Source organism: Bos indicus, chromosome 22 (assembly GCF_029378745.1).
Source record: "Bos indicus isolate NIAB-ARS_2022 breed Sahiwal x Tharparkar chromosome 22, NIAB-ARS_B.indTharparkar_mat_pri_1.0, whole genome shotgun sequence".
Classification (NCBI taxonomy): Eukaryota; Metazoa; Chordata; class Mammalia; order Artiodactyla; family Bovidae; genus Bos; species Bos indicus.
Genome location: NC_091781.1, coordinates 54,165,747 through 54,178,401, shown reverse-complemented (window position 1 = coordinate 54,178,401; position 12,655 = coordinate 54,165,747). Strand labels below are relative to the sequence as shown.

The 12,655-nt window shown below is 47.8% G+C and overlaps 1 protein-coding gene across 6 annotated transcripts in view; it reads right to left on the bottom strand.

Moving 5' to 3' along the window:
* The window catches only part of ZDHHC3 (zinc finger DHHC-type palmitoyltransferase 3), a 59,549-nt gene extending 46,911 nt beyond the window's left edge, over positions 1-12,638 (bottom strand). Inside the window, exon 1 of one of the 6 annotated variants that reach the window (XM_019984701.2) lies at positions 12,411-12,638. The gene's annotated coding sequence lies outside the window, so the exon portion shown is untranslated. Of the gene's footprint in view, positions 1-5,780; positions 12,383-12,410 lie in introns of those variants that run through there. The other 5 variants (XM_019984702.2, XM_070776828.1, XM_070776829.1 and 2 more) reach the window with 5 other exon arrangements.
* Positions 12,639-12,655: the final 17 nt, after the last annotated feature.

The window sequence follows — 12,655 nt, the reverse complement described above, 5'->3', positions numbered from 1 at the left end:
CTGCAGCCATGAAACTAAAAGACGCTTGCTCCTTGGAAGAAAAGCTATAACAAACCTAGACAACATATTAAAACGCAGAGACATTACTTTGCCAACAAAGGTCCATCTAGTCAAAGCTTTGGTTTTTCCAATAGTCATGTATGGATGTGAGAGTTGAACTATAAAGAAAGCTAAGCACCGAAGAACTGATGCTTCTGAACTGAGGTGTTGGAGAAGATTCTTGAGAGTCCCTTGGACTGCAAGGAGATCAAACAAGTCAATCCTAAAGGAAATCAGTCCTGAATATTCATTGGAAGGACTGATGCTAAAGCTGAAACTCCAATAGTTTGGCCACCTGATGTGAAGAACTGACTCCTTGGGAAAAACCCTAATGCTGGGAAAGACTGAAGGCAGGAGGAGAAGGGGACGACAGAGGATGAGATGGTTGGATGGCATCACCGACTCAATGGACACAAGTTTGAGCAAGCTCCAGGAGTTGGTGATGGAGAGGCAAGCCTGGCATGCTGCAGTCCATGGGGGCTGCAAAGAGTCAGACACAAGTGAGCGACTGAACTGACTGACTGAACTGACTGACTGAGCCTTCAGAGTGTCACAGTTGTAACGTCAAAGATCATTGATTACAGATCACCACAGAAAATACAATAATAATGAAAAAGCTTGAAATATTGCAAGAATTACCACAGTATGATACAGAGGGGAAATGCTGCTGGAAAATGGTACCAACAGACTTTGCTCAATGCAGGGTCACCACAAACCTTTTAATCTGTCAAAAATGCAAGTCTGGGAAGCTTAATAAAATTGTATTTTTTTGGTCAAGGGTTTTGTAGCATTAAAAATAGATGGCTTAACCACTGATGGTCCAGTGGTCAAGAATCACCTCTCAATGCAGGGGACGTGCGTTCGATCCCCGATTGGGGAACTGGGATCCCACATGCCGAGGGCAGCTAAGCCAGAGCACGACAGCTACTGAGCCCGTGCGCCACAACTAGAGGGTCTGTTGCGCAACGAAAGACCCCACGTGGTGAAACGGCGATCACGGGCCACAGCTGAGACCTGATGCAGCCAAGCAAAGAAATAACCATGTTTTAGAAAGAATACAAAGGTATGAGCCACGGTAATTAAAATAAAGAGAGATGGCTTTCTCACATGTTAGTAATTCAAACCCAAAGTAACTATTCTCCCCTCCCCACAGAGGAGCGCACCCAAGGGCCAGAAAGGTAAAAGGAGTAAGCCTCGGGGCCGCGGAAGTAAAGCAGAGAGAGTCGCAGGCCCACAGGTGGAGCTCCCCAGAGATAGTGAAACCGATGATAAGGCAGATGGTGTCCAGAATGACAATCTGAGCTCTGCGGTGGCGGGTAGTGTGTGGAGGTCTCAGGAAACCACCTCATCTTCCTTCTTGGAGATACAAAAGCAAAAATCAAGAAATGACTGACATGAGTGCTAACGTCCAAAAAACGCCACCGTTTCTGGTCCAGAGAGTGGCCCCCAGATTCAGCTGTAACACACGTGCTTCCTTATGCTTGACCACAACTGTGCCCTTCCACAAATCCAGATAAGCAGACCAAAATGTACTTAGTGAAATGCCACCGAGGGTCCCGAGAGCCCTTGCAGTATAGCACTCAGGACTCAGGTCCATGCTGCCTATCCATGGCTGGGCAGCTCAAAGGGTTTCAAAGTGGTGACTCATAGGCCAAGCTCACAGGCCCCGTTCCACTGTGGCCCACAGCTGGTTGGTGGCCAGGCGAGACCCCTGGCCTGGCCCAGTGCTGACACTTAGTGATGGGCAGAGTCCAGCTATATGCCTGGAGTTAATCACTTTATTTACTTTTTAAAAAATATTTATTTGGCTGCACCAGGGCTCCGTTGTGGCGTGTGGGATCTAGTTCCCTGACAAGGGACTGAACCCAGGCCCCCTGGGTTTTAGCCACTGGACCACCAGGGAAGTTCCATTCATCAGTATTTGTTGAGTGAGGGGCAAATCCTTATCAATCTATCACCTGGCCTCAGAACACTGACCAGAAGTCCATGCTTTGTGAACAAGGGTCAAAGGCATGACCATCACAGAAAAGTTCAGTATCAGATTATTAGAGCCCCCAAATATCTACTGTTCTTGATCTAATGAATATCCAAAGAACTCCAGACCCTCTCAGATTGCCAGCTGTTTTCCTGAGACAAGATACTACACTAAAGTCATGGGTTTCCCTGGTGGCTCAGCTGGTACAGAACCTGCCTGCCAATACAGGAGACACAAGAGATGTGGATTTGATGCCTAGGTCAGGAAGATCCCCTGGAGAAGGAAATGGCAACCCACTCCAGTATTCTTGCCTGGGAAATCTCACGGACAGAGGAGCCTGGCGGGCTACAGTCCATGGGGTTGACAAGAGTCAGATATGACTGAGTGCTCATGCATGCATACATACACACATATACATACACATATATACATGCACGCACGCACGCACACACACACACACACACACACACACACGGCTTAGCTAAATCTAAACCGAAGTCCTATAGGCAACTCAAAGAACATTGTGAGGATTCCCTTCCAAAAACACCACACCCACTCACGCTCTCGTGTATACACATGCAACCAAGCACAGCATCCAAGCAGATCTTGGAACTGTATAGATTCAGAACCTCTCATGTTTTAGAAGAATGAACTTCAAGTAGGAAAGTATTCACAAGCCAGCCCTGCAACTGCAAAGATGAATAAAAGGTCCATTCCCTGGAAGCTTTGGAAAAGAATCTGATCAAGTAAAAAATGGATTTATCTATGTCTTTACTTAAATTTCAGTTAATTTGCATACTGATCCAAAAGGATTGTAAATTTTATACCCATGTTTGGATGATTCTCAGAAAAAGAATGAGCCATGAAGCATATGTTCGAAATGCTTCATAAAAACCAGAACGAGTCACTCAAGTTTTCCCCAAAGGTAAGCATGTGGCCCAAAGGCAAGGTGCCTTACCTTCCCCTCTGCACTGCGCCCTGCAGGCCAGGAAGGCGTCCAGACAGGCAGAGCTGCTGGCCTGTTCTGGGGCTTGACCGAAGGGTCTACACGGTGTCTCTATATACGAGGGTCTGGCTTCCCCTGCCTGCCTCCTGTCTGTGTCATACTTAACTTCAACAAAAACAGAAGAAAAGAAAGGAAAGGAGGGAGAGAGGGAGGGGAGGAAGGAGCGGGGAGGAAGAGAGAGGAAGAAAGAAAGAAAAGAAACACATCATACCCCAAAAGCAAATCCTATACACATTAAAATTCACTAAGGGAACCAGGAAGTGGTCGGTAAGCTAAAGTGGCCTTCTTGTCTCATAATCAGACACCTTCTTATAAAACCCATTCATGTACAAACTCAGACTCCCAACAATGAGTCTCCATTTCAGAAAAAAGTTTTGGATTTGAAAACTCATGGAGGCTAACAGTTCCTCCGCTTACTACAACTGAGTACTACTGTACTAAAGCTGGCTGGTGTACTGCCTCTGGGCTTTCTGGATCTATTAAAAAAAAAAAAAAAACCACACACACCCACATACAGGATGACATAATCTATGTCACGGGCTTCCCTGGTGGCTCAGATGGTAAAGAATCTGCCTGCAATGAGGGAGATCTGAATTCAATCCCTGGGTTGGGAAGATCCCCTGGGGAAGGGAATGGCAACCCACTCCAGTATTCTGGCCTGGAGAATCCCATGGACAGAGGAGCCTGGCAGATACAGTCCATGGAGTCGCAAAGAGTCAGACACGACTGAAAAACTAACACACGCACACACACACACACAATCCATGTCAGAAACACGGGGAATCAGTAGAAACTACCATTCATTTGGGTCACACATTCATTGCTTTTTATGGGCATGTTTTATCATATGTTGCCACGATGAGAAAAATATTAAAACAAGACCACACATGAGATCAACTGGTAAAAACAGTTGCTATCTGAGTCAGAATTTTAGAGTGAGGAAGAACCATAAAGACCATCTAATAGATTTTAGTCAAACTCTTCTGCTTTCAGATGAAGAACGGTGGTGGGCACTAACAGGAACCGTGCACCCGTTAAGACCGAGGATGCACACAAACCAGCAGCTCTCAGCTCTCAGGCCAGCCTAGCACAGTAGCTTTTATCAGTCGTTGTGGAGATGGAAAGAAGGAGGTGTAGAGGCTTTTAATAATATTCCCCAGGTCAAAGAAAACCAGGATCCAAAACCAGCTCCGCCTGCCTCCACAGACCACGTTTTGAAAACGGTACGTGGCTGCTCTTCCTTTCTCTCTCTCTTTTTTTTTTGCAAGAGGGGGCCAGGAGAATGACCAAGCAGAATACACAAGTTCTGCTTCCTACTTCCTTGCACACATTTCACGGTGCTAAGGAGAGGTCACGGCATTAAATGAAACTTAGCTTTAATGTTATCTTTCAAGCGACTGGGGACAACCAGTTCTCTAAACTTTGTGGCCTTCTTTTAAGAACCTGAGAAATGGACTCTAAGCAGACTTTCCTTGCACTCCTAGGAGCTTATAATACTGTTAAAAAAAAAAAAAAAAAGGAGCCTTCTTTCTTCTGTGAGCCATTTCACTGCCGATGGGCTGTCTCTTTAATGGGGCAAAGCACCCAGCCCTCAAATCCACGGCCTTTCGGGAAGAGACTGCTGGGACTAGCTGACCCCTTCCAGACTCTAGCCCAGGCTCCTCTACAGATGGATAAAGAAACGAAGCTCAAGGAGTCAGTTGATTTCCATAGAACAGTTAGAGAGGTGGCTAACTTCCTTTCTAGGTCTAATGGATGATATCGAATAATCGGGCTTCCCCGGTGGCTCAAAGGTAAAGAATCTATCTGCCAATGCGGGTTCTATCCCTGGGTTGGAAAGATCTTCTGGAGAAGGAAACGGCAACCCACTCTGGTATTCTTGCCTGGGAAATCCCATGGACAGAGGAGCCTGGCGGGCTACAGTCCACAGGGTCGCAAAGAGTCAGACACGACTGAGCAACTAAACATCATCTACTAGTTGCTTATGCGGCCATCACCCTACATTAACCCCTCCTTCCAGGAAGTCTGCAACCCAGTAGGGAAAACCTTTAAAAAAGCAAAAGCATCTTACTGATTTAGCTAGCCAATTAATATCTGTCAGCCCGTTTGACACGCTCTAAGTATGTGGAACCCTCTGAAATCAGGTGAATGGTTCTCACTTGACACTGACCTGCCCTTGGCTTCTGTCAGGGTAGGTTCCGAGATGGGCATCTGGCTTGGCTGCTGCTCCAGCACAGACCACGTGGAAAGTGGAGCAGGGCCCTGACTCTCACTGAAGGTCTCACCTACTGGGCTGTATGCTGGACACTTCTCAGCCTGCTCGAGCCTCCCGTCCTACCTTGTAGGATAAGCACGCACTTTCCCTCCCTCTTTTAGGGAAGATTAGCCTATGTTCACACTGCTGGGAAATTCCATGGACAGAGGAGCCTGGTGGGCTACAGGCCACGGGGTCGCAAAGAGTTGGACACGACTGAGCAACTTCACTTCACTTCAGCCTATGTTCACACTGCTGGGAAATTCCATGGACAGAGGAGCCTGGCGGGCTACAGGCCATGGGGTCGCAAAGAGCTGGACATGAACCGAGTGATGAAACAAGAAAAACACTGCTAGGAAGCAGTGGAGACAGGATACACCCCCAGGCCTGTTCTCATTCCAGAGCCTACCTTTAACTGCTCTCTGTGATCGTTAACATTGCCCATTACCTAGAACCAGAAGGGGGAGGGGTGCTGGTGTTTCTGCCAGTGACCCTGGCTTACTTACAGTTTCAATCTCTTGCCCACACATGGTCACGGCAGAGATGGCACTATCGCGTGGGCCACGTGCAGCGCTGTTCACAGACCACAGAGCTGAACATAAGCATTTTGGGCCCTAAGGTGAGGCCTTGGCTGAACACCAACCAACGTTCAGAAGACTGGTCCTGCCTTAACTGAGGGAGCAGGAGGACTATGGAGCTTCAGCCAGAAGAGTCACCCTAAGATCGAGGTCCTAAAGTCTGCTTCTGCTGGGGGACACTTCCGGGAGGGCCAGGTTCCAGCACGCTGCTTGTTTGGGGGGAAAGCCCATCCATGCTAGGCTGAGAGCACCCAGCAAAGGGTCCCACCTGAGGGTGCTGAAAATGGCACCCGGCCCCACATTGTGCCATGTGCAGACATGCAGCCTCTGTGACATCACTCAGGCAAAAACCTGGCTTTTGTAGGGACTAAAAGCAACAGTGCTTGGAGGGATCTGAAAGACGAATTAAGGGAGGAGAAGAGAAAACCAGTTATGACCTTTGTGCCAGGCTTCAAGGAGGGTCCCTGCTGATTCCACTCACCCCAAGTCCTGTAAGTCCTGCAAGAGCAGGGCCTTGGAGGAGTCTGGCCCGAGGAAGCAAGGCTTCACATGTCCACTGCCCCTGTCTGCCAGGACGAATTGTTGGAGGGCTTTGGAGACAGATGAAAGTGGAATGAAGACTTGGTTTGGAGTCAAGCAGCCAGAATTCTACTCTGCACCTTGCTGCTCACTAACTCACAATTTGGAGTAAGACAGTTACCTCCATGGGCTCCATTTCCTCATCCATAAAGTAAGAGGGAAGACTAAGCTGACTGCTAAGGTCTGCTGCAGGACTCAGATTCTGATTTCTCTGTTCTCAGGAACAAATTCAACATCTCTGTTAATTTCTTGGATTTTTTTAAAATTATCAAAAGTATCCTTTAACGTCCTACCCCTATTCTTTGTTAATATTCAGAAAGAAACCCACCAACAACCGTTAGCAATTTTCCTGAGCATGTTCAATTTTTTCAATAAAATATGGCATGTAATTACCGCTTCCTTTGTTCTCTCATTTAATGTTTTGTGAAGTGGGAAAAGCACTATTAAAATACATCAAACATTAGAAAGTAGTTAAAGGAAAGTCTTAAATATAAAATTAAACATGACCACTTTTCAATGTTTAAATGTCTGTAAATCCAAGATCTACTGGGGCTTCTATAACCTGCTTAGAGAGGTCATTTTCGTGTAAAATGAGGTTTAGAGAGCTTGACCTGCTCAAAGTCACAAAGCAAGTTAGTGGCAAGGTCTGGCTCACTGGAAGAGATGCCCAGTAGTCTTTCCAGCATAGACCCTTATCTTCCTAGCCAACCCATCTTTCGAGATGCTCTGCTACCCCGTCTTGACTTAGAAACGCACACTCTGTACAAAGTGAAGTCCAAACTTACTGCATGGGAACTGCAGCCACAACTGCACTTGTCCCCCCAGGGCCACTGTCCAAAGGTGAAAAAGCAATCCTACCCAAGGGCATTTCAACCACTGAACCTGAACAGGAGGTATTCGTGTCTCAAATTGACCAGAAAATTTGAAGAGTTCAATCAACAAGTCTCTACATAGCTGAATGGTTACACTTTGGAGTGTGTCTATGAGTGCTCAGTCATGTCTGACTCTTTGTGACCCCATGGACCGTAGCCCACCAGGCTCCTCTGTCCCTGGGAGTCTCCAGGCAAGAAAATAGAGCGGGTAGCCATTCCCTTCTCCAGGGGATCTTCCTGACCCAAGGATCGGACTCGTGTCTCTTGCATTACAGGCAGAATCTTTACTACTGAGCCACCAGGGAAGCCCATTCAATTCGGAGGAAACTATGAATTGCCTAGATGAATGACTGGATTAGGTGGGACATGCAAGGTGGTCTTCTTACCTTTACAGTTGAGAGCCAGTAATAACCTGGTCATTTGTCTCTGGAAATGATTTAAAAATGAAAAACCAAACAAACAAAACAGGACGAAACCCGAGGTGGAGTGGTATTAACCTCCTTGGCTCCCCCAACAGGTCAATGACCAGACTTTACACCTTCCTCAGGGGGTATGTGTGCGCGTTAGTGGCTCAGTCATGTCCGACTCTTTGTGACCCCATGGACTGTAGCCCACCGGGATGTACGTGTGTTAAAATGTTTCTAGATAGGCTCGTCAGGACACATGAGCGCCCCTTTCTCATACTACATGCCCTCATGAAAGACATGGGCAGCACCCTGCCATTCTCTTAACATGAAACACCCAGGAAGACCCTTCCTCTACAGTAGAATAAGCTTTACCCGTGTATCCCCATCAATTTTCCTATCACTGGAATTACAAGGCATGGTTTCTACAATAGCGAGACAGACAGATCTGCGGGCCTGTGACAGGTTATTTATACTGAGTGTTCTTTAAGACAAGGCAGAGGCAGGACAAGTGCAAAGTGTTTAAAGGAAACAGAGCTACAGAGAAAACAATAGCTCTTTTTTTTTGGTAAAGATTGGTTTGATGTGGACCATTTTTTTAAAGTCTTTATTGAATTTGTCACAGTACCGTTTCTTTTTTTTATGTTTTGTTTCTTTGGCCACAATGCATGAAGGATCCTAGCTCCCTGACCAGAGATATGAACTTCCATCCCCTGCCTCAGAAGGTGAAGTCTTAACCCCTCTGCCAGGGCAGTCCCCAGCAATAGCTTACTTTTGCTTTTCTGGTGCTCTGCTTTGCTAAGTGGAGGAATGCAAAGGAAAAGGCCCAAAACTTGGCTTCCTCTGCTTAAGACCAGGAATACAGTGTTCCCTTGCTGAGATCTTAAGAGCTCTCTTTTAAGAGCTCTCTGCAATTTCAGCACCATGGACTCAGCAATGCCCCAAGCTCTCCCCTAAACCAACTTTTATTGCTGTAATTAACAAGGGTAGGTGGGACAGATTTCCTCTACAGCTGTAAAGTTATTGTTGCTGCCAGTGGCTAACAGCAGCTCTTTACCTGTTGCCCTTGATGCCTGGCCTGCCCAATTAGCACCTCATTCTAGCCAGGCCTCTCATCTAATTGCCATGTGTCTCAAGTGAGCACTTTATTTTATTGTCTTGTTCATGCACTAGTTCAAGAGCCTGGGCTCCCCGGTCAGAATACAATCTCCAGCTTCTCTTAGGCAGGTGTGTGTTTGCAGTTTCCTTATCACTGCAGGCCCACGGGAACACTAGGGACACACAGCCATGCAAACAAATACTTCCTGATTGTTTGAAGAGCTTCTTAGATATTTATTCTGGGAATAAGCACGTGGCTGGAATCTGGGTCTCCACGCCTATCTCAGCCCTCTACCAGATCTACTGGCCTTCTCTGCTGTTGAGGGCTCTCGCCTACATTGAGTTAAGCTCTACTTGGTCTGTATGTAACCTTTCCCCTTACCTAAAAGAGCTGGCTGAAACAGACACAGGGGCTTCCTACAAGCACCACCCTCAACATTCCCCTAGAGAAAGGAACACATTCCTTGCTTTTGGAATTAAAACTAACTATAGCTTATATGGCATTACCACTCCCATAACAAATATATTGTTTAGCTGCTCAGTCGTGTCTGACTCTCTTTCGACTCCATGGACTGTAGCCCACCAGGCTCCTCTGTCCATAGGGTTTCCCAGGCAAGAAAACTGGAGTGGGTGCCAGGCTCCTCTGTCCATAGGGTTTCCCAGGCAAGAAAACTGGAGTGGGTTGCCATTTCCTTCTCCAAGGGCTCTTCACCACACAGGGATCGAACCCATATCTCCTGCATTGCAGGTGGATTCTGTACCACTGAGCCACCTGGGAAACTGACAAGAAACAAGGTGAAGTGTGAAAGTCAAAGGTGCTCAGTTGTGTCCAACTCTTGCGACCCCATGGACTACACAGTCCGTGGAATTCTCCAGGCCAGAATACAGGAGTTGGTAGCCTTTCCCTTCTCCAGGGGATCTTCCCAACCCAGGGATCGAACCCAGATCCCCCGCATTGCAGGCGGATTCTTTACCAGCTGAGCCACAAGGGAAGCCCATAAGAAACACAGTTCAGTTCAGTTCAGTAGCTCAGTCGTGTCCAACTCTTTGCGACCCCATGAATCACAGCACGCCAGGCCTCCCTGTCCATCACCAACACCGGGAGTTCACTCAGAAACACAGGCTTCCTTCAAATACTCTGGTGAATGAAATGAAAGGGGACACCTGCATAAGGGGGTGGTTAGGAATGTAGGTATGGGATCGAGGTTGTCTGCTCTCAAATCCTGACTCTACTGCTTCCCAGTTACGTGACCTGGGACCTTGGTCAAGACAATCTCTCTGTACCTCAGTTTCCCAATCTGTAAAATAGGATAATAGCACCTGCCTCACAGGGCTATTGTTAATAGGAATGAATCAGTTAGTCTTTGTGAAGTGCTTCAGAACAGAGTTGGGCACATAGTAAGCACTATTATGCTTCAGTTATTATTAGATATAATTAATAAGAATACAGAGATTTAGGACAGACGGACCTACAAATCAGTATGCACGCAAAAGAATCTGACAGTGATGGGAAAACAAGCTGGTTAATAGAATAATATGCCATCCTTGGTGTTTTGATTTTCTGGCAAACGTACAGTCTTTGAACTGCTTCAGTAAACCAAAAAGAACTCTGAATTTATGGGGTTTTGAAATATCTAATGTATGATCACAACCAATGTGATAAAAAATGTTCTGGCTGCATTAAAGTACAACAGTTAGTGAAGGTGTCATTGTTTTAGCAGAGAATTTAAAACGAACATTCGATTGTTTGTATCTCTTGTATCGATTTAGGCTAACATGTCAGACATTGTTTGTAATGTTATTTAGCAAATACTGCCAATCCTTCTCCAGCAGAGAATCTTTAGTCATTTATCTGGGAAACACTTCAAATGTATGTTCTATAGTTTTAAAGACACACTGAAAGATTTTTACATAAATATGATCCCATGGTATCCAAACTCAGAATTTTCTTTCCCTGTCTTTTCTGATCTATTCGCTGCCACTTTTTAAACCCTTGATCCTCTTAGATATCCTACCTATTAAAATTTCACATCCGGGTCTCTTCTTTCTGAGCGATCTCGAGCGCAAGACACCATTTCTCACATCAGAAGTCCCCTGTTAGCTCATCACCCAGGTGCTCATTAGAATCCAGGTGTTCAATCACACAAACGCCTCAAGGTGCATTTGTCCCAACAGGTGGGGCACCTGTACTCTCATGAAGGAGGAAACTCTTCTGGGTTTACCTCTCCGAGTTTCCCGGAGGGCAAAATTCAACACTGCAAGACATCCTCCCTATAGGTACGCCGGCAGAGAGTTACGGAGAGACGCCCAAAACAACTAAAGGTCCAGTCTACTAAGCAGAGATCATTTATTTGGGGGCTCCGCAGTTTAGCGCTTCAGAATGTGGGCAGGTACTTCCTCTCCATACCCTCTTCAGAGGGTATACCACCTCCCTATCCCACTATGTTCCCTGGTGCCACTGTTACAGCTCTTCACCACCACGTTTATGCTGGGTCTGGAGCCTTCCCTCTGCCTGGGAGCTTCTCTGGGCAGAAGCTGTGTTTCACTTGTCTCAGTGTCTCAAAGCTAGCACAAAGCTCATCAACAGTAGGCTCCCAAGAGTTATATGTGAATCTGTATTGAGGCTACTATCTGGGACCCGACCATTCTTTGGACGATCAAGCAGTCAAGGGTTAGTTTCACCATTCTTTGGACGATCAAGCAGTCAAGGGTTAGTTTCACTTCTGACAACAGGGAGGTTCCTCAAAAGTGGGGCACTTGGAAAAGTCATCAGATGCCCTCGTTGCTACTATCGTTTTGGGTTAATTTTCCTCCATTTATCTATGTGGCTCCTTTAAAATCTGTTTCCTGCCTTATCAACTCCGCCTTAATGGGCTCCTTCAGTGACCCCACGTTCACCTTGCAGGTATCCTTTCTGGGTATTCAAGGCCCATATTCCTACTTGGTCACGACCGAGGCCGGCATTTTTTTTTTTTTTTTTTGTCCACGGTTCCCAGCGATCACCCGATCAAGCCAGGGCTTCCAGTCCCTGCTGGAAAGCGCTGGGGACGTCGGGGCACTGCGCCCCCGCAACCCTCCCGCCAGCGCTGATCAAGACTCTCCCCTCTACTCTCTTTGGGACAAAGCTCCGGCAACCATCCGGGGCATAGGGATCCTGCAAGGCTCCGGGGGGTCAGCGTTCGGTCAGCCAGCCCCAGAGACAGCGGGGGTGGGGGTGGGGGAATCCCTGGGGTGCAGCTGAAGACATCTCGGGACTAGACGTGCATTCACTCCCGGCCCAGATCCTTATCACCGAGAACGACCTAAAGAGAGCTTGATCGCTTCTTTCCTCCCCACCATCCCATGGGCCAGAGAAATACAACACATGAGGGCAGGAAGGAGAGCCAAGAGACAGCCTCTCTCAGGCCAATCGCGACGTCCGGCACCTTTGACTTGGGGTTGGTCTCTTTCTTCAACACACACGCACACACACGACCGGCCACTTCAACTCCAGCTCTGAGCAAACTGCGCCGCACGCCTCTTCCACCGCTAGTCCTTCGAGCTCCGGCCCCGGCCCGCGCCTGTCGTCTCGCCCCAGCTTTCTCACCCGATCCCAGTTTCCTCACCCGACTGACCGTGAAGCCGGAGGCAGTTCCTCAGTCCCAGGCCCCCCCGGTGGGGCTCCGGCTGCCGCTGCCGTCGTCGCTCCCCTTTCAGCCCTCGACCTGGGACCCGGCCCTGGGCTGCAGCGATGGCTCCCCGGCACGAGGCGCCGCGGCTCCCTGGACTCGGCCAGACACAGGGCGGCGCGCAGGAGAAGCCCATCGAGCTCCCCGGCGGTGGTGGCGGCGGCGGCGGCAGCTGCAGGAGC